This window comes from Capricornis sumatraensis, chromosome 12 (assembly GCF_032405125.1).
Source record: "Capricornis sumatraensis isolate serow.1 chromosome 12, serow.2, whole genome shotgun sequence".
Classification (NCBI taxonomy): domain Eukaryota; kingdom Metazoa; phylum Chordata; class Mammalia; order Artiodactyla; family Bovidae; genus Capricornis; species Capricornis sumatraensis.
The window spans coordinates 70,467,813-70,490,636 of NC_091080.1; the positions used below are offsets into that span (position 1 = coordinate 70,467,813).

At 36.5% G+C, this 22,824-nt stretch overlaps 1 pseudogene; it reads left to right on the forward strand.

Moving 5' to 3' along the window:
* Positions 1-858: 858 nt before the first annotated feature.
* Positions 859-22,824, forward strand: part of LOC138089041 (E3 ubiquitin-protein ligase Hakai-like) — a 76,347-nt pseudogene continuing 54,381 nt past the window's right edge.

Consider the following 22,824-nt stretch of genomic DNA (forward strand, 5'->3'; position numbering starts at 1 on the left):
CAATACAATATTTTTAAAAATCACAAAAATTATAAAAAATATATATATGAAATTTGCTTTAAAAATAGGGTCTTGTTTTTGCGAGGTAATGGTATATTTTAAAAATGAAAATTAAAGGCATAATAAAGAACTTAAAAATAAAACTTTTTAAAAAAATTTAAAATAAAATATATCTAGGAATTTCTCTGGAGTTGTTGAAGGCAGTGTGGGGTCAGTTCATTTTCAGATAGTTCATTGTTCCTGCATATACTTCTTCTCAAGGTCTATAGGCCTCTTCCAATGCAGTCGATGCTAACCTCAGGATTTCAATCTGTTGCACCTATCTCTTCCAAAGCCGTTCCCTCTTCATTGTTTATTTTGGCTTCCTCTGTTTGCAAGTCTCTTCAGTGTCTAATTTCCGCCCCAACACAAAGGGGCAAAGGTGCTCATTTATTTAGGTTCACTTGTTCAACTGTGCTATGGGGAGGGAGGAACACTGCAAACAATTATCACTGGTGTGTGCTCACAGTATCTGGCCACACTGGGTTTGACCCTACTCATGGCGTGTGTGCTTTCCCAATCTACACTGCTCAGGCTTCAGGTTGCTCTTCAGGGGAACTGTCTACAGCGGTCCCTGGGTGTGTGCACTTCCCAGGTCTAAACCACTCAGGTTCAGGTACACCACAAAGTTGGGCTCCACAGACTCAGTTGGGCCTGCATTTTGTGCCCTCCCCAGGTCCGAGTAGCTCAGGTGACCAGGTGCTTGGTGAGCGCACACTCCCCAGGTGGGGTGGTATGTCTTATCACCTCTTCTGTCCCAGCTGCTTGGTTTCCTAGGTGCACAGCTGTAGTGCCATCTCAGGTGTGCTGTGTGGGGAGATGATCTCTGTGACCTTCATGGAGGATGTCGACCATCCAGGATCCCAGGAAGACTTGGTTAGGAACTGGGAGCCTGCTCACAGTTTGATGGAGGATGCCATCTCTGGAGCCAAGATTGACCCTCGCCTTCCAGCTCTGTCTGTCACCCACCTGCCTCTCTGCCTCTGGCCAGGGGGAGGGACTGGTCCTCAGCCGGCTAGCTCTCCTCTGGTATTCGCTTAGTCCTTTGTTCTGTGAGGGGGGCCAGGTTGTGCCTTAGAGCTTTTTGTGAGAAGTTCTCTCTCTCTCTTTTTTTCTTTCTCTCTTTGGCTATCCCACAGTTTGGGTTGCTATCTCACATTAGCTCCTTCAGCTTGTCCTCAGGGCATTCTGGCCTGGTCCTTACCCTAAGCATGCAGCCCGCGCCTCCCTGTTCAGCCCCTGCTTGCTGCTGGTGGACGTGAGCCATCTAGGCTACTTCTGAGCTGAGAGTTGGGGTTAGGTGCGTAATCTGTGGTGTTTTTTTTTCCCCCTCCTGGTTATGTTGCCCTCTGAGATCCTGAAACTCCCCGCAGACCCACTGGTGAGAGGGTTTCCTGGTGCTTGTAAACTTCTCTTTCATGACTCCCTCCCCAGGATGGGTCTCCATCCCTAACTCTTTTGTCTCTCTTTTTATCTTTTATATTTTGTCCTATCTCCTTTCAAAGAGAATGGGTTGCCTTTCTGGGTGCCTGGTGTCCTCTGCCAGCATTCAGAAGTAGTTTTGTGGAATTTGTTCAGCGTTCAATGATCTTTTGATGAATTTGTGAGGGAGACAGTGGTCTCCCTGTCTTATTCCTTCACCGTCTTAGGACCGCCCCCCTGCTGTCACATTTTTATAACATCTCTTCAGTTTTTGTTTCATTTAAACATTAGGGCTGGGGAAGTTTTTTGAGGTGGAGAGCTGAAGTTAAGAATTATTTATATAGCACTGAATTCTCATCTGTGAGTCACCTGCTGTGGCTCTGGAGGCCATACTGTATGGCACATGGTTCCTGTTGAGTTATGACAAAACGTCATCAGAACTTTCGTACACTTTCTTAGAACTCATTGCTACAGACTTGTTTTCTAGGTTATAGTGTCACTGGTTCAGTCTGACCAGTTAACTCTGGCATATTATTATAGCCCTGAAAGGAAAAGGTATGCTTTCACCAACCAGTGCCACTTTCAATCTGACCAGAGCATGCCTTTCACTGCAAAAGCAACACAACCACAGTCAAAGTTTTCAAGGAAGCTGCCATGCTCCATGATTCAAAAGCAACTAAAATGAACCCTGACTTGAACTCCATTAACATATCTAGGTCAGGCAGTTTATTCATTTAGTTTGGATGTCCACAGAAATAATTCATTTTCAGATTCCTTCCTAATTATTTATTAGAACAAAATTGGTGATGAGTCATCTAAATCAGTTTTGAAAGTCTGGGATTCTAAATTTTCAGCTTAGGATGCTGCTGCTGCTGCTAAGTCACTTCAGTCATGTCTGACTCTGTGTGACCCCATAGAGGGCAGCCCACCAGGGTCTGACGTCCCTGAGATTCTCCAGACAAGAACACTGGAGTGGGTTGCCATTTCCTTCTCCAATGCATGAACGTGAACAGTGAAAGTGAAGTCGCTCAGTCATGTCCGACTCTTTGTTACTCCATGGACTGTAGCCTACCAGGCTCCTCCGTCCATGGGATTCTCCAGGCAAGAGTACTGGAGTGGGGTGCCATTGCCTTCTCTGTCAGCTTAGGATAGGATATATTTAATAGAAACCTTTTATTTAACAGCATCCCCAAATTGGGCTAGTTGCTACATCTTACTAGTGGCAGCCCCGCCTAAAGAGGCCTTACAAGATTTATAATTATTCAAAACATAATTCTGGTTCTTCGCCTGATTCTCTTGGTGGGTTGAATGGTCTTAGATCATGAAGATAACATCTTGAATGAACCACTCACTGAGTTCTCCTCCTACACTAGTCAAAATGAATCTCTGAATGGTTTATAGAAACGCCCTTCCAAATAATCATAACTGATCTATTCAGAACAAATGTAGGTGTAAGCAGGTGATAATTGTGAAAAATCAGCTATTTGAATGAGAAATAAATTTAGTGATTTAGAGAGGGAACAACAGACTTGTCAATGGAGAAGAAATATCTTGGATGCTGACAGAAACAGGGGAGGGAGGGCATGAGTGATCTTTTTGTATTGCCCCTTATTAAGGAAACCATCTGGAGAAATTTTTCCAGTGTTTCATGAATCTCAAATTATAGTGACCACTAAGTATTTCGTCCCCTACCAGACAGTTCTGATCATATGACCTAGCCTTCTCAAGGAGTCTCTCACAAACAGGAAGTGATGGCCCGAGTTTCTGCACATCTACAAGACACCTGTCTGATTACTCCTGTGCATGTCATTCCATGGCAAACAAATATTGCCTTGCTGAATATGTGAGCAAACAGTATAAAGTACACATGCATTCTAAATCAAAGATCTAGACTCCATTATTAACTGAACAGGGACCTCTGAGGCCAACCAACCACCTGTATAGAAGACCCCACGTAAGGTATTTCCAATCTATGTTTCCTGAATCATTGGATACCACTTTAGGGGTTCTCTGGAGCTTCCCTTGTGGCTTAGTGGTAAAGAATCCACCTACAATGCAGGAGACATGAGAGACACAGTTTCTATCCCTGGATCTGGCAGATCACCTAGAGAAGGAAGTGGCAACCCACTCCAGTATTCTTGCCTGGAGAATCCCACAGACAGAAGAGACTGGCGGGCTGCAGTCTACAGGATTGCAAAGAATCAGACACGACTGAGTGATTAACACTAACACTTAGGCATTCTCCAATCTTACTGATTCTCTCATTCCAGGGATATCATGAATACTTCTGGGTCTGCATTCCTTGTTTGGAAATCAGACATTCACTTCCTTCCTTCCTTGAAAAACATGGTAGCTTGCACCTCAAGAATGGTCATAAGGGACTTAAAGAAGCATCACAATAGAATCTTTAATAAATATGGAGATCTTTCCAAAATAGATCTACTTTTTAAACTTTCTTTGGCTGAAGTGATTAATGCTCTTTACCTTGGCCATGGAATTCATTCAGGTTAATCTTAATTTTCTGTTCATGGTTTTAACAGAGGATACAATTTCCCAGATTTCCTTATAGTCCAAGGAAAAGTCTATACATTGCTAACATATACTGGATTAATGCATTAGACCACGGTAAAGATTGATAAGAAAAACTTAAAAACAAATTCACTTGGATTCCTAAGGTAGGACAAAATGATATGTGATTTGTGAAGCTACTTTAGTTTGGAGACCCTGGGGATGAGTTTACCAGACAAAATACAGGATGTTTATTTAAATGTGAATATCAGAGAAGGCAATGGCACCCCACTCCAGTACTCTTGCCTGGAAAATTCCATGGGCAGAGGAGCCTGGTAGGCTGCAGTCCATGGAGTCACAAAGAGTCAGACATGACTGAGTGACTTCACTTTCCCTTTTCACTTTCATGCATTGGAGAAGAAAATGGCAACCCACTCCAGTGTTCTTGCCTGGAGAATTCCAGGGACGAGGGAGCCAGGTGGGCTGCCATCTCTGGTGTCGCACAGAGTCAGACACGACTGAAATGATTTAGCAGCAGTAGCAGCAGCAGCATCAGGTAAACAACAAATAATCTTTTTCACGTAGGTATGCCCCATGTAACATATGGTGCATACTCACATTAACTAACTGTTATGTGCAATCCATATTTTTATTTACTATATTCAGCAACTCAATGTGAGAGGAAGAGTTGAAGTCAACATTGTAGTATGGCAACATTCTTTTTCTCAAAATCCTGTTGATATTTGCCTTAATTTAATACTGCATGAATAAATTCAATGAATTTGATCTCAGTCTCTTTGGACTGATTACTCAGTAAAGCATACCGAAGCCAAAACATTGTAAGAATGAAGGATGGATATTTTTCCATCATCACTTATATTTAAGTAAGTTTTTAATAAATCTCTTTCAAAGTATGAATTGATACACATTTATTTGTGTCATATTTTATGCATTTTACCCTTTACACCTAAATTCCATAGACGTCAGGGACAGTTTCTCTTTTTCACTCAGCTTGTAGAAAGTGCTTTTAATGTTATAGCTGCTTAAGAAATATTTTGGAATGAATGTATAAATATATTAATAAAAAATGAATTATTACACAAGAATACTATTACTGTCACACACATAGGATCGATATATTTTTTTCTATCAGGATAATTTATTCACAATTAAAACATCTGCATGCAAATACATTTACTGATGACCAACTAAATATTTTGAAATATGAAACTGATGGTTCATTTAAGCATGATGAATTAGAGATAAAATTTAATATGATCTGGGTTAATATACTGCAACATCTAAATGAGGTTAGTTAGAAATTTCAGGAAATAACTTCTACCATATTTTTGCAATTTGACTTATATTGGCTTAATATAAAGGGAATCAACTCTAGAGTATCTGCGCAAATGTGTTTTTGAGAATGACCAATAAAAATGGGGTTAGTTACTCAACAGCTGTGCTTTATAGTTTCTATATGTATATTTTCTACATAGTGATTGTTAAACTATATTGTACATTTCTACATCTGTAATGTTTTTCCTCATATGGCTGTAGAGTTGCTGAAATAGAGTGAGTGGTTCATTCTTATGTGATCTTTGTTGATAAACTCTAGACTTGGATGATTTGTACTTTATCCCAATCAATATTATTATTCAGTATTATAAACTCCATTAAAAACATGTGACTTTCATGAATTAATTGTAAATGAATGTTCTATTTCCATCTTTACTGACTTGAGAAGTTCTTCTTAAGGAGTGAAGTCAGCAGTGTGTAGAGTGGAAAGCCACCTTTTTCTATTCCTTCAATATATGAACAGTAAAACAACAACAAAAAAAACACAGCTTAACAAAGTTTCCTCTAAACAATACACCAGGGTGCTGGAGAATTCCACACGTCAGTGCCTGTAAAGATGGGTGAATTGGAACACACAGAGGCGACGCACCAAGGGAACAATGGAGTAAGTGCCTACAGTCTAGTCCCTCTGACAATGACAACTGAACCCACAGCTTTAGAGAACCCAGTAGCATCAAGGTAGGCAGCACACATGACTCTGGCCCCCGACCCTCTGTGGCACCCACAGCCACAGATAACTAGGGCAGCAGTGGCAATGGAGTCTGGGATCCCATCCTCTCAGATGTTGAGATGCCCGCCCCCAGGCTCCTGAATTCCATCCACAGTAGCGGAGCCTTCAAACCTTAAAACAACAGGTACAGTAGAGGTTTCTGAATAGCACCAGCTCTCCTCCGAATATCCCCCTTACTCCACAATCAGTGGCAGACTGTGCCTGCAGGTAAGGGGATTTCAGAGGCAAGGGAATATAGCCCACCATCCTGGTGATTGACAGTGGCTCTGGCAGAAGCAACACAGCCAGAACCCCAGAGGGCAAGAAGTGATGGCAAAGACACGGAGTCATACCTCTTATAAAGACAGTAGTGGATGCAAAGTGCCACTCTCCAACCAAAGACAGCACAGCTAAGAGAAACTAAAACCTTATGCTATCGCACCATCTGCTGGAAAACAAGAGAAAAACTCCAACTGCCAATATAAACTTAAAATCACCAGCAGAGAAGTAATTCAGCAAGACCCATGAAGAACCACAGAAACACTGTATCACAGCAAGAAAAGAACAATTCTCCAGACACCAAACTTAACAGAATATTGCAGTGCTTGAAATATGTGTCATGAAGAAACTCAGTAAGTGACAAATAAACTCAGAAGGGCAATTCAATGAGCACTGGAATAAAATTAATGAACAAATGGGGACATATATTGAAGAGATTAAAAATCTAAAGCCAAACAGAAATTCTGGACCTGAGTAACTAATTGATGAAGAATGCATTAGAAAGCATTGGAAATAGAGCATATTGTGTAAAAGAGAATTAGAGAGCTTGAAGAGAAAGCTAGAAAGGATACATGTAGAAGAAAGAGAAATACGAAGTAAAACAGTAAAGAAAATCTACAAGGTCTTTCTGACACTTTTAGGGAAGGGAATATCTGGATATCTTACAAGGAGAAGGGAGAGGAAAAGAACAGAGAGTTTATTTTAACAAATAATAACTGAGAATGTCCAAATCTGGGAAAGAAAGCAGATATAAAAATTCAGCAAGCTAACATCTAGTTACCTTGATGCAAAAGACATTCTCTGTGACACACATATTAAAATTGTCAAAAGTCAATGAAAAATTTAAAAACAGCTAGGGGAAACAACAGAGAAAGAAATGGCAACCCACTCCAGTGTTCTTGCCTGGAGAGTCCCAGGGACGGGAGAGTCTGGTGGGCTGCCATCTATGGGGTCGCACAGAGTTGGACACCCAATGAACATTCAGCATTGATTTCCTTTAGGATTGACTGGTTTGATCTCCTCACAATCCTAGGGACTCTCAAGAGTCTTCTCCAACACCAAAGTTTGCAAGAGACTCTCAAGAGTCTTCTCCAACACCAAAGTTTGCAAGTGACTTAGCAGCAGCAGCAGGGGGAACAAAAAGATGGCAACCTACAAAATCCTACCTGGAAAAACAAGAAAATCTCAGTCTAACCTTAAACTAAAGTAACAAGAAAAATAAGAACAGGTAAAATCTAAAGTTAGTAGAAGAAAAAAATGAAATCAGAGCACAAATAAATTACTAAAAAGACAATATAAAATATCAATAAAACTAAGGTAATTATTTGAATACATAAATACAATTGACAATCCAAACAAAAACAAGCACATAGAAAAGAGAGAACTGGTTATCAAAGAGGAGGGGAGAAGTGAGTAAAAGGGATAAAATGTACAGTGATAGATGGAAATAAAACTTTTGGAGGTAAGCACCTTGAAGTAATAATATAATGCTGTACACATGAAATATATATGTTATAAATCAAGTTACCTACATAAAAATATTTTTTTTTAGTTTTTCTCAAAAATTTCTCAAAATTTCAAGTTTAATTTCTGATCTGTTCATATGGCACATTTATGGATTGCTAGCGTACACTGTATATGTCAATGCATTCTCAGAATGAAAGAGAGTTTATCTTTCATCATGGAAAATAGATGGGGAAAAGACAATTTTCTTGAGCTCTGAAATCACTGTGGACTGTGGCTGCAGCTATGAAATTAATAGATTCTTGCTCCTTGGAAGATAAGCTATGACAAACCTAGACAGCACACTAAAAAGCAGAGACATCACCTTGCCAACAAAAGTCCCTATAGGTCAAGCTATGGTTTATCCAGTAGTCATGTATGGATGTGAGATTTGGACCATAAAGAAAACTGAATGCCGAAGAATTGATGCTTTCAAACTTTGGTGTTGGAGAAGACTCCTGAGAGTCCCTGGGACTGTGAGGAGATCAAACCAGTCAATCCTAAAGGAAATCAATGCTGAATGTTCATTGGGAGTACTGACGCTGAAGCTGAAGGTCCAATACTTGCCACCTGGTGTGAAGAGCCAACTCATTAGAAAAGCCCCTGATGCTGGGAAAGATTGAGGGCAGCAGGAGAAGGTGACAACAGAGGATGAGATGGTTGGATGCCATCACCAACTCAATGGACATGAGTCTGAGCAAACTCTAGGAAATAGTGAAGGGCAGGGAAGCCTGGCATGCTGCAGTCCATGGGGTCGCAAAGAGTCGGACATGACTGAGCAACTGAACAACAACAACAAAATTAAAAGTTACAGTTAATTCTCATATAGTGAGTGTAAGTCACACTAGTAACACTTGGCCCCAGTACTTCTACTCAAGTCTTAAAACTCATACAGATCCCTTTTTTCTCTGCCTGTGTCTACAGTCCTTCTGTGTTTCATCCTAAACTGGCCCTACGGCTTCATACACTTACCTGGTCATTCTGACTTCATGATTTGATTTGTGCATATTACTTTGCCCCCAAGTGAAATCCATCTCAGTTCATTATCATACTACATATGAGACAGAACCCTTAGTTATACTCCTCTTAATCTGGCAAGTAAGTTAATAAAAGCAAGTAAAATAGTACTGTTCTAGGTGAACATGAGTAGGAACACAGTATCTGAGGGATGGGATTTTTATTTTTACCATTTTTTTCAATTTAATCTATTTGAAAGCAACAGTATATAGTAGCTTTCACTAACCCAACACAAGCTTTATATCCCATCCCTTTTTCCTAGTAGTAAAATTTTCTCCAAGTAATTGTCCTTATTTTCACAGTGAGAATAAACTTACATTAAAATAAAAAAAATTTCAAATTTGTTTGAAAAAGTACAATGTGATGATCAAAAACTGAAAATGAAGCTACAAACATTTATCCTTAAGATAAATAATTTTTAATTATGAAATTGGAGCAATGAATGTCTTTTGAATTTATAACACATTCTGTCCCTCTTAATATATGCGGCTTTATCAATTTTGGCATGAATATTATCTAAACTATATAACACATTTATTAGGAAATTCCTTTTAAGGACATACTTCAGTGACATTATCTCTGCAGCTTTATTTTCAAACATGCAGTTCGTAATGGGGAGTCCCTTCAACCATTGGAAAGAAATGACTGACAGATGGCATTGTTTGATACTCTCTTTGATGCATGTGGTGTGAAACTTGGAGTTTAAAGAGCCCTTTGTAAGTAAAAGGTTGAATAGTGTGAAAGGCCATCTATATAGACTCTAAGGGGGATTGTTCCTGCTCTTTAAACCTGCCCTTTTGACAAACTAAAATGATTTCAAAAGAAAATGATTACCAACATGGTACATTTCACTATGGATGAATAGGGAGTGCTACATTGAGATAAAGGTCAACTGTAGTTATTGGTGAAATCTGCAGAAGCTAGCAAATCATAAAGCTTTCATTGCTGAGGGAAATAAATGCTTGTCTCATCAAATCCTTAGCCATCCTCTAGTAAGAGGGAATCCAGCAGTAATATGTTGAATAAAAATTACTAATAATGCTATACTAGTTGTACTGATAGTGACAAAGTGGAAAAGTTAGAGTGGTAACATTCTTTGCCTCTAGGGAATTCTTTTGTAACTAACCCCAAAGAGATGTCCATTCTAGAGTGAATTTTAGAAGTAATTCATAATCAAAGCTTAGGACCGTCATTTTATGGAGGACTATCATTTAACATTTTCATTTAAGAATGGATAAATATCCTATAACCAACTTATTTCAGAACCTTGAAACAGGTAGAATTTCCAACTTTTTAAAAATATTTCTTTAATTTAATAGAGTCTTCAATTTTCTATGGGCATAGGGTATTTTCTATACCTGGAGCAGGATTTGGCTCTCAATTGTAAATATTCCAATTCATTGGGAAGACTGATGCTGAAGCTGAAACTCCAATACTTTGGCCACCTGATACAAAGAACTGACTCATTTGAAAAGACCCTGATGCTGGGAAAGATTGAAGGCAGGAGGAAAAGGGAATAAATGAGGATGAGATGGTTGGATGGCATCACCAACTCAATGGACATGAGTTTAAGTAAACTCCAGGAGTTGACGATGGACAAGGAGGCCTGGCGTACTGCAGTCCATAGGGTCACAAAGAGTCAAACATGACTGAATGACTGAACTGAATTGCACGTATATAAATCAGTGATAAAAATATCCAATGTCACTGAAGGTTTAGAAATCTGACACATTCCTAGATTGTTGGGAGTGTAAATTGCTATTTTTTTGGAAATGCTTTTATATTATATATGTAAAGATTCTTAGTAAGTTGACTCAGCAATTCTATGTGAGGAAGGAATTGAGGAAAGAAAAAAAAAATTAGCTTCATCTACAGCACAGTTTCTGAGACCAGAATTTTGAACCAATCCAACAATGTAAGAACAGTTAAGTAAAAATTGGAAAACCTTACAGGAATCACCTTAATATCTTTTGCTCTGAAAACCTTGCCTTTACTACCTTATCTAAAATTTGTTTTTGCCTTTCTAACATTGTGTGTTTTTATACCTCTGCTAGAGCTGTGTTTCTTTTTCCTCAATAACAGTCCTGTCCTTCTGCTCTGTGCTGTATCTCAGGATGAACAGACGTTTCAGCTGGCATCTGGCAGTGTTAAGTCAATGGAAAGCGTGTGTGGGACCTTGGGGAATATGAGGAAGGGGGCATCCATGGATTTCTCTGTTCTTCTTTGCCTTTGATTGCATCTCTAACAGTATTAACAGGGAAAGTTCTGTGGTTGTAGGTTGTCTCTGTTGGGTACTCTATAATAAAGAAAACCACCGTCTGGTGGCTTAAACAATGATCTCTCTTAGTTCTGAAGCCTGGGAATTCCAAGATCAAAGCATAAGCAAATTCAGTATCTGATGAGAGCTCACTTTCTGATTCATGCATGACTCTCTTCTTGTGTTCACACATGGCTAAAAGGGTAAGGGTGGTCTCTGGGATTCTTTTGTGAAGACACTAACCCCATTTGTGAGGGCTCTATGCTCACAACCTAGTGATCTTTCAAAGGCCCCCATCTCCAAATGGGCATCCCAGGTGTACTAGCAGGAAAGAACCCACCTGCCAATGCAGGAGATGGAAGAGACATGGGTTTAAAGGGCATAGCAACCATGCCAGTATTTTTGCCTGGAGAACCCCCATGGATAAAGGAGCCTGGCACGCTATAGTCCGTGGGGTTGCAAAGAGTGGGACATGAATGAAGCGACTTAGCATGCACGCACAAATACTACTGCATTGGAGACTAAGATTCAACATACGAATCTGGGTTTTCATATGAACTTCAATATAAGAACTTAGTCTACAGCATAATTCCTTCCAGATAGGTCTATCATGACTTCCGCTTCTGCAAATGACTCTGGCTTCTGGGCTTTTGTAACACTCCATCTTCTATCAGTCCCTCCGTCTTAAGAACTGAAGAAGTATCTTGACTTCTGTGTCCGAATTTCTTCACAAACACTGACTCACCTTCTTAAGCTACCACATCTGTAATTCTTTGCATTAAATTCCCTTTGTTATTAATAAATACTCAGAAAGGTTTATTTCTGACTGGACTCTGAAAAATTAGTATTTATCTAAATTTATCTTACTAATATCCTTTTATAATTTATTTTTATGGAAACATTTACAATTATTTCATAGGAACACTACCATTAGACCCCAAGGTGGTTGTAAGTTCTCTTTACAATAATAATAAAAAATTCCTTTTTATAGTTTATGTTTCTTGAATTCCTTGGTGGCTCAGACAGTAAAGTGTCTGTCTACAATGTGGGGTTTGAGCCCTGGGTTGGGAACATCCCCTGGAGAAAGAAATGGCAACCCCCTTCAGTGCTATTGCCTGGAAAATCCCATGGACAGAGGAGCCTGGTAGGCTACAGTCTATGGCGTCGCAAAGAGTCGGACACGACTTCACTTTCACTTTAGCCTTCCTTATTGACTCAGTGGTTAAAGAATCCACCTGCAATGCAGGAGATTCAGGTTTAATCCCTGCAAGATCTTTCACTAATGTTGACTAAATCATGTTATAGCTGAGATAGTACTTTTAAGCACTTCTAAGAAACTGCATTAACTACCCTATGAAAAAATATTGTCTCCAAAAGTTGGGGTTTCTTTCTTATTAAAAAAACTCAGTTCACTTTGGTTTTATTACATCTATTTTGACTTTATACAGCTCAGATTGATCTCAAATAATCAAATGGTTTTAACAGAAAGTTATTTGAATGGCAAGAATTGTATTTTCATTTTCCAGCATGTAAGTGGGTCACATAAATGAGTCATTATGTATCAGTTTTGCCAAATAACATGGGAATCACTTCAGTAAAATCACTCCTGGGATTTTTAACCTTTTATTCCCACTATTTTGAATTTTTGCTTAGCCCTATGAATTTGTTCTAACATTCTCATTTTTTCTTTTATTTAAATTACATTTGAAGTAGTTTCCTTTCACAAATGTTCTTAGTTTATCTCTTGAAAGTAGTCCAAAATTATCTTAGAACTCAAAATTTAGCTAATTTTGCATTAATTTGTCATGATTGGATATAATGGCAGAGGTAAATGGGAATCAACATCTTATCTAGCTTTTTGTTTTCTTTTTTTTTTTTTTTTAGTCTGTAGGTACTCCAGTTTTTCAGTTTTAATATTATAGTGTATGTATTCATTATTTTTTGTGACTCAAAGTTATATTTCAAGTAAAGTTATCAACAATCATAGGGATACTGTATTTGGCATTTTAAATTTATTTACTTTAAATTAGTAGACTGACCTGATATTTATCTAAAATATTTTCTCTGAAAATAATTTATAATCATAAGATTAAGAGAAATCCATTTAGAAATATTTGAAATAACCATAACTTTATTGTTATAAAGAAAAGCCAATTAATAATCCCCAGGTATTTATATATAGTGAGCCATCAGACCACAATAAGGCAATTTACTGGTGATAAGTCATAAATTTTCTTCAACTAGGGAGATAAATAGTAACAATAATAGAGTCAAATAGTGCTGTTTATAAATGTACTGGATACCTAAAATGTAATAGGAGGACATACCAGTAACCAATCAATGCAATTTGTTAATGATTATTTTAAATCTATGCAAAATAAAACAGAGACTTGCAATATCCATTGTTAACCTTAATTTAAAACAGTTCATATTCACTCAGAAATCTGCCTTAAAGTATGTTTCTTTACAACTTGAAGATATTTCACTTTTACATATTAAAAACATGATGGTCAATCTGTTTTGTTTTATACATGCACCATTTTGTTTTGTTTGAAAAAAAAAAAAAAAGGCCTTGCTGTAAGTAGCCAGTTTATGTCTGAAGCATCCAGAGACAATGATTCCACAAATCAAGCTTAAGCAGTTTTGGCTCAGACTACTACTCTCCTCTAACCCCTTCCAATTGATTCACACCACCTGTGGCACTCCTAATTCACAGCAGCAGGCAATAATTTCCCTAGGATTCCCATTACCAGTAATTATTCCCAAGATAGACTATTAGATATGGCTTGTGAACATCTCAGCAGTAAACTTGAAAAAAATTAATTCTAATATTTCCTTTGAGATTCATTTGTACCTTGGTGACAACATGAATTAATGGAATTCTCTTTTAAAAAATATACGTGCTTACTTTTAAAAAGTAATAAAATTATTTAAAATGATGTTTTTGATAGTTTTTTAGGGTTCTTACATAATTATTTTAAAATACAGAAACACTTGTAAATCCTGCAGATAAGGTAGATGAAGTTATTGGTAGTTAACTGTTTTTCTCATACCAAGGCTATTTGCAGATATTTGGCTTTGAATAGATAACAATCATATGTTGTTTAGCAAAAATATTACTGCTTAAAAAGAAGAGTAAAATATAAAACACTAAATATATTTTATACTCAGATTGCCTTGGAAAATCTTCCATTAACTGAATTTAAAAATATAATGTCAAATTCATAAGAATTTAGAGTACCTGCTTTTAATAGTCTTTCATAAAGTTATAAATTTATTTGTAAAACTGCAATATATAATTGCATATAAAAGCACCATCTGTTTACAAACATTGTAATGTTAAAAAATCATGTACTTTTTATCTATTATTCTTAGACAGTACATTTATTTGGATTGGTGCGTGTCCTTATTCATGTTACTTGCAGTAATTGTAATATAAGTGACATATGTTTCTATAAAAACATGTGAATTGTATATTCATAAGCTTTCCAGTCTTCTATAAAATGCTGATGTATGACAGTCCACAATTATCCAACTTGTGAAAGAAGCTACTGTGGTTATAAGTTATATATAATATATATGAATAGAAGTGTTAGTAGCAGAAAGGAACAATTTTATATACAAAGTACATGGTGGGTTTTCTTGTTTTTTTGTCAAGGGTTAAAAAAAAAGGAGTAGTTTTGCCCCAAAGAGAAATGACTAGTTGTTCCAGAGTCAGAGAAAAGTGTAGAACAAACCTAAGTAGACATGTAAAGTTGTACAAGATTCATGGAAATGGATTTTTATTTTTCTAGGTCAAAGATGGCTAAGATTTGATGAGTTTACAAAATTCTCAAAAAAAGCTTTAGTATTAAATATTATTAAATATTCTTGCCATTAATTTTTCTCTTAAAAAGTCTCAGATTATTGATCTTATTTTAATAAAAGCTTATAAATGTTTTTGCTTTACCTTTGGAATAATCTGCATAAAATGAAATAATTTTTTGACTTAGTTTAATTTCCTGTGTTTTATGTTGACTTTATTATATTATTTGAGAAAGCAAAGACTTCTCACTTTTGAATGAGCTTCATTTCCTTACAATCATGTTGCCTCCTATATTTACTGTTAATATCTTTTGTTGTCATTTTCATTGAATAGGTAGCTAAGAATTGATTTTTAATAAACTAAGCTCTTATTGAATCTAATATATGAACTTCCTGACAAATTTTAATATTTTGCCTTTTCAAATTCATGTCCTAAATAGTATCTTTTGGAACAAAACTGTTTTTCAGAATTCCAGCTCCTGGGGCATTAGAAAATATTTTTTTACTTTTAAAAAAGAGAGATGATAGAAATAGGCTTATTTGACACATTACTATTGTTATTGATAAGTTTCCTTGCTGGGATAATCCCATGGACAGAGGAGCCTGGAGGGCTACAGTTCATGAGGTCACAAAGAGTCAGACATGATTGAGCATGCATGTAGCATATGGGATTTTTATTGATGTTTCATTAATTTTTAATTATTTATTATTTATTAATAATTAATTCAGATGTGCTGCTCAAACTTTCTGAAGTTAAATGTGATTGGTAAAATAAGTATTTCAGAATATTATGCTGTATGGGAAGTTACTGGGCTTCCCTGATAGCTCAGTTGGTAAGAATCTGGGAAGTTACTAGAGTTATGTCAGTTTCTACATTTTCAATATGTTTCCATTTATCAAAGTGTTGCTGCTGCTTCTTGCATTACATAACAATATTTTAGTGTCATCAATTATAAATTTACTTATTTTTTAAAATATTAACTTGATCATCACTTTATTTTTTTGAATCCAGTATACTCTAGGCCATTAGTTTTTAACTGTGAATTTACATCACTTAATTATGAAAATATGAAACTTCATTAATATACAAACAAATATATTTATGTGTGTGTGTGTATGACCTACTCCATTTTACTGAATTTCCTTATTTGATGATATATTCTTGGTATATTCTAGCAATGTTGCTGTTGTTTAGTGGCTCAGATGTGTCCGACTTTTTGCAACTCCAGGGGCTGCAGCTTGCCGGTTTCTTCTGTTCGTGGGATTTCCCAGGGAAGAATGCTGGTGTGGGTTATGATTTCCCACTCCAGGGCTTCTTCCTGAATTAGGAATCGGACCCACATCTTCTGCAAGTCTTATGCATTGCAGGTGGATATTTTTTTACTGCTGAGCAACTGAGGAAGCCTATATATTATATTTATGCTATGTATTTAATATATTAATGATATACTGTGTCTCACAATTACTATATTTTACATTTAAGAATTTTTCTTTGTAAGTATTATGCTTATCCATTTTATAAATTTTATATATTCACTTTTTGAACTCATAAATATTTTGTCTAAAATTTTTAGACTGACATGCCATAGAAAATAATTTCCCTTGTCAACTGCATTATTATTATTATTTTTTAATATTAAACTTGTAGTTGAGTTCTCAACAGATCTTTCGCTTTTGATAACCATCAGCCATAATTTAAGTATAGCACTTTGAGTCTTGTTCTCTACTTTCAGGTAGATGTTTGTTTGTTTTGTTGTTACAGGGTGCTTCCATGACAGTGCTTGTTAATCAGCTGCTTGCCAGAAGGCATCTTCAACAAAGAAGACTGTCTCACAGTCCTGTTGGAAACAGTGTGCCAGGTACTTTGATATAGCTTCTTAGGACATCACTTAGGTAGTTTTAAGACCATACCATTAGTCTGAATCAGAATATTAAGAACATCAACTGAGAAAGGACCATGAGATTAATATTCCAAGATCCAATGAAACAAAAATTAATTACAAAGAAATAAATGAACCAATAAGGGATGACTGCAGCGTTTTTCTTCAAACATTGTTGATGTCTTAACATTTTATTTTCTGGATACAAGGGATACCTTTCTCTGAAACTTCCATAACTCACAGCAGTAGTAGACCATGCTATTGTAAATAGAAATGAACCATTTATCTTTTTTTTTTCCCTACTTGACTCCTCCAGAATTTGGAATCACTTGTTGAGAGTTTGTATTTCCATGGCAACAAGGTTATTTGGACAGGTTTAATAAGAATCTGTCCTCTTTTTAAATAGTTTATAGTTGCAATAACTTATTTTACAACCAAAGCTTTGCCTCAGGTGTCATATTTGAAATGAAGCTTATTTAATCAGCTGTGATAAGGCATTTTTAAGGCAGTTAAGGCACAACAACTGCTAGCACTTGAGGCTGAAAGGTTGACTGCTTATATCACTTAGGCTTCTACGCTATTGGGGGCCTCCAATATGTATCAGGGAGGCATATCTACTGATCTTGTCTTTATTAATGTAGCTACATTATCACTAAGTGTCTGCCTTTTATAATTCATACTATTTTTAATGAATGAATTACTGAAATTAGTTTAGAATTATTTTCATTATTTTCAAATATATATTTTTATTCTCCATACGTAATTCATGACTTCTTGCTTGGAAATGTATATTTTCACACTGCTGATTTCTATGAATGTTTTTCAATCAAAATCTTTCATTTAATTAAATGTTTTCAGTTGATATTTATTTATTTCTTATCTAATTTTATGAGTTGTGTTGAAAGACAGGAGATTTGTTGAATTGTAACATACTTTATTGTTACCTTTTAGGTTAAGACTGTAAAAAAATATTTAAAACTATAAAAAATATCTAAATAAATCATGTATTATGGTGTGATGAAATTTACTGTCCCAAATAATACCTATTGGCTCAAATATTGTTTTTTCCAACTTATCTATTTTTTCTTTATTAAGCCACTATGAGTGTATTTCCATCCTTCATATATATCTGTTCCTCACTCTTATCATTTGAAAACAGCATATTATACTTTAGAAAAATGTATGTAGTATTTTTCATTCTCTGATGTTATTACTCCACTCTTAAAAAGATATGACTTTTTATATACCTATTGTTATCTCCCCTCTGCCTTCCTTTGTTTTAATTGGGCATCTTATGTAATTCCCTATTGTCTACTGTCTTAGCAAGTCAATTTTACTTCATTTATTGGGTTTTATTTTTTAAGTTTCTTTATAATTTTCAGTATACATTTTAAACTAATCAAATAACATGATTCATGTGTAGTGCAGAAGCATTAATTTAGCTTATTTCTGCTTCATCCCTCCTGCTTCTTATTACATTATCACCATTCATTTCACTTAGTCATATCCTAAAAACATGCAGTACACTGGTATTATTGTCATTAGGCAGGCTTTTTTTTTTTTTTTAATCTCAAGAATAAGAACAATGAAATATTTTATTTTACCTTCCTTTTTCCTCCCCCAAAATTCTTGCTTTCTTTATGGAAAAAGCTCAGTGTTTTTTGTTTTTCTTTTAACCTGTAAATAAATAAATTATTTATTTCTTCCTGAAGAACTTCTTTTAACATTTTTTAAAAGGCAGGTTTCTTATTGATTAATTTCCTGTTTCTCTTTGTCTGAGGGAGTTTTAATTTTTGTTTTACACTGAACTATGTTTTCTTTTTTCTGAATATATAGTTCAATATTTGTGTTTGATTCCTTGCCTGCCTCTAACCACTGTTTCTAAATTCTACATCCTTCAATGAAACTACATCATCTTCATGTGCTTTCTGCTGACTTTTCTTAGATACAGATTCATCTATTTTAACAGTTAATAATTAATCAAGAGCCATTCCTTTTATGGTAAGAGGATTCCCAGTACATTTGCTCTGACATATTGCCTAAAGTAAATCTTCAATTAGTGCTCTTTCAATATTATATAACACATATTTAAGATTTTATTGCAGTTTTTCCTGAATATTTTGTTTAATGACCACATAGAGTTCTTACAGTAAATTTAGAAATATATTCCATTGTCCATTTTCTTTATAGGAATGGACTCTGAGATAACTTGTGAAGTAGTAATGAGTCTCTTCATTTTATTCTCCTATTAAGTGGCTGTTACTGAAAGTAAAATACATATAATACATTTTTAAATTGTTTGAGCTATTATTTGCATATCTCTTAAAATTATGTATGCAATCATTTAACCTTAAGACATATTTTTTATCAAGAGAGTTTCAATATGCATATGAGCTTTTCTCAACTTAAATATTTAGTATTTAGATTTGTATTATTTTTTAATTTTACTATACTTCTGTGATAACTTTACTTGAGTTGCTGTGCAGAACTATTTTTCACCCTTTTCTTACTTTTGTCTACTTTAGATTAACCTTTAGATCCTTTGACCAATAGTTATACTTTTGACCAAAGGGTAGGTGGAAAGAGACAGTTGAAAGTGAAAGCAAAAGTCACTCAGTTATGTCCAACTCCTTGTGACTCCATGGACTATACAGTCCATGGAATTCTCCAGGCCAGAATACTGGAGTGGGTAGCCTTTCCCTTCTCCAGGGGATCTTCCCAACCGAGTGATCAAACCCAGGACTCCCTCATTGCAGGCAGATTCTTTACCAGCTGAGCCACAAGGAAGCCCTAGAATACTGGAGTGGGTAGCCTATCCCTTCTCCAGTGGATCTTCCCTGACCTAGGAATCCAACTGGGGTCTCCTGCATTGCAGATGGATTCTTTGCCGAGCTATCAGGGAAGCCCTGCTCTGATAACCCTGGGCCATGTTTGGTCAATGGCTGTATTCTCTATGGTCACAGTGATATTCAGGTGACTGCACATCAATGGCTGTAATGCTAAGCTCTAATGAAAGTACTCTCTCCCTCATAAGCTAGGTATGGTCATAGATTATAGCTACTGCAGGTCCCTAGGAGTCTTGCCATTCATTTCAGTTCTACTCAACCATGCATCCTGAAGAAGCTGAAGTTGAATGGTTCTATGAAGACCTACAAGAACTTCTAGAACTACCACCAAAAATAGATGTCCTTTTCATCATGGGGGATTGGAATGCAATAGTAGGAAGTCAAGAGATACCTGAAGTAACAGGCAAGTTTGGCCATGGAGTACAAAATGAAGCAGGGCAAAGATTACCAGAGTTTTGCCAAGAGAACACACTGGTCATAGCAAACACCCTCTTCCAACAACACAAGTAGGGAAAACCACTAGGCCATTCAGGTATGACCTAAATTAAATCCCTTATGATTATATACTGGAAGTTACAAATAGACTCAAAGGAGTAGATCTGATAGAGTGCCTGAAGAACTATGGACAGAGGTTTTGTAATATTGTGGTGGTGATCAAAACCATCCCTACGAAAAAGAAATGCAAAAAGCAAAATGGTTGTCTGAGGAGCCCTTACAAATAGCTTAGAAAAGGATAAAAGGAAAGATATATCTATCTAAATCCAGAGTTCTTACAAGGTGGGGTAAGAAAGCCTACCTAAGGGTTCAATGCAAATAAATAGAGGAAAACAATAGAATGGGAAAGACTAGAGATCTCTTCAAGAAAATTAGAGGTACTAAGGGAATATTTCATGCAAAGATGAGCACAGTAAAGGACAAAAATGTTATGTACCTAACAGAAGAAGAAGATATCAAGAAGAGGTGGTGAGAATACACAGAAGAATTATACAAAAGAGATCTTAATGACCCAGATAACCATGATGGTGTGATCACTCACTTAGAGCCAGACATCCTAAAGTGCGAACTCAAGTGGGCTTAGTATGTATGACTATGACAAAGCTAGTGGAGGTGATGGAATTCCAGCTGAGCTATTTCAAATCCGTAAAGATGATGCTGCGAAAGAGCTGCACTCAATATGCCAGCAAATTTGGAAAACTCAGCAGTGGCCACAGAACTGGAAAATGTCAGTTTTCATTCCAATCCCAAAGAAAGGCAATGCCAAAGAATGTTCAAACTACCATACAATTGCACTCATCTCACATGCTAGCAAAGTAATACTCAAAATTCTCCAAACTAGGCTTCAACAGTTCACGAGCCAAAAACAGCCAGATGCTCAAGCTGGATTTAGAAAAGGCAGAGGAAGCAGAGATCAAATTGAAAACATCCACTGAATAATAAAATAAGCAAGACAATTCCAGAGAAACATCTACTTCTGCTTCATTGACTATGCTAAAACCTTTGACTGTGTGGATCACAACAAACTGTGGAAAATTCTTCACGAGATGGTAATACCAGACCATCTTACCTGCCTCCAGAGAATGCAAATCAAGAAGCAACAGTTAGAATTGGACATGAAACAATGAACTGGTTCCAAATTGGGAAAGGAGTACATCAAGGCTGTGTACTGTCACCCTGCTTATTTAACTTATATGCATTGTACATCATGTGAATTGCTGGGCTGCATGAAGTAGAAGCTGGAATCAAGATTGCCAGGAGAAATATCAATAATCTCAGATATGCAGATGACACCACCCTTGTGGGAGAAAGAAAAGAGGAACTAAAGAGACTCTTGATGAAAGTGAAACAGGAGAGTGAAAAAAGTGGCTTAAAACTCAACATTCAAAAAACTAAGGTCATGGCATCCAATTCCATCACTTCATGGGAGATAGATGGGGAAACAATGGAAACAGTGACAAACTCTACTTTCTTGGGCTCCAAAATCACTGCAGATGGTGACTGCAACCATGAAATGAAAAGACACTTGCTCCTTGAAAGAAAAGCTATGGCCAACCTGGACAGCATATTAAAAGGCAGGCATGTTATTTTGCCAACAAAGGTCTATCTAGTCAAAGCTATGGTTTTTCCAGTAGTCATATATGGATGTGAGAGCTGGACTATAAAGAAAGCTCAGCACCGAAGAATTGATGCTTTTGAACTTTGATACCGGAGAAGACTCTTGGGACTCTCTTGGACTGCAAGGAGATCAAACCAATCAATCCTAAAGGAAATCAGTCCTGAATATTCATTGGAAGGACTGACTTTGAAGCTGAAACTCCAATACTTTGGCCACCTGATCTGAGGAGTTAATTCATTAGAAAATACCCTCCTGTTGGGAAAGATTGAAGGCAGGAGGAGAAGAGGATGATAGAGGACGACATTTGGATGGCATCACTGACTAGATGCACATGAGTTTGAGCAAGCTCTGGGAAATGGTGAAGGGAAGGGAAGTCTGCGTTCTGCAGTCCGTGGGGTGACAGAGAGTCATATACAACTGAGCAACTGAACAACAACAACTCAGCATCTACTGCTGTAAACAGCATTTCATTAAATTATCTTTAAATAACTTTTTGATTGTGCCTTTTCTTTCCTGTCAGACTTGGTAAGATTAATAAAAAGCTTAACTGAATTTTCAGCAGGATTAAATCAGACTTATGTAATATTTTATTAATTATATGTTGCTAAGTAATAGAAAGAAGTTCAGCAAATTGCCGATAGAATTGTCTGCCTAAAATTTTAGCAGGAAATATGCATGAGATCTGTCTCATTCACATCCCTGCTTTTTCCTTCTGAGCTATTTCAATGTTAAAAAGATAAAATTTTTTAGCTTTTTAAGGAGGATATACAAATGTTCTGAATCTAGAAACTGGTATGGTTTGCTATAGTTGGCTTTACATTGATCATATTAAATGGAATTATAAACAAATACACTTCTTAGACCCTATGTGCCGGGAGCCAGCGTGAGGAATCCCACCTGTGACAAGGTCATGTGGCAGAGGCCTTGATGGGCAAGATGAATCAGGCCTCAGGGTTTCCCCCTGGTATTTCCTGAGCATGTACCCCCCAAAATAAGAATCTGCCTGCCTTATTGTACTTTTCTACTTTTCTGACACTCTCTGTAATAAGTTAATTCAGGTCTTCAGTCTCCTGCAAAAGAATGTCTCGGCT